Source organism: Lepidothrix coronata, unplaced genomic scaffold (assembly GCF_001604755.1).
Source record: "Lepidothrix coronata isolate B3197 unplaced genomic scaffold, Lepidothrix_coronata-1.0 Scaffold52, whole genome shotgun sequence".
Lineage (NCBI taxonomy): Eukaryota > Metazoa > Chordata > Aves > Passeriformes > Pipridae > Lepidothrix > Lepidothrix coronata.
In genome coordinates, this window is record NW_016690232.1 from 5,115,789 (window position 1) to 5,116,126 (window position 338).

Below are 338 nucleotides of genomic sequence, written 5' to 3' on the forward strand. Positions count from 1 at the left end.
CCGGGCGCTGAGGGGAGGGGAGCGCGCCCCGCCCCGCCCCTCGGGGGGGCGCGGCCCCGCCCCGCGCACGCGCGGGCGCGTCGTCCGCTTGTCAATAAAGCTTGAACGAACCAGCGCTGCGACCGCCTTTCGGCTTTTTTTTTTTCTCTCTTTCTTTCTTTTTTTTTTTTTTTTTTTTTTTTCCCTCTTTTTTTTTTTTTTGCTCCTTTTTTTTTTTTTTTTGTTTCTTTAGAGGAACTTTATTGTGCCCCCGCCCCCCCCTCTTGCGCGCGCGCGGGGATGCGCTGAGGCCGCTCCGCCCGGCCCGGCCCGGCCTCGGCATGTCGGGCAGCCGCCCG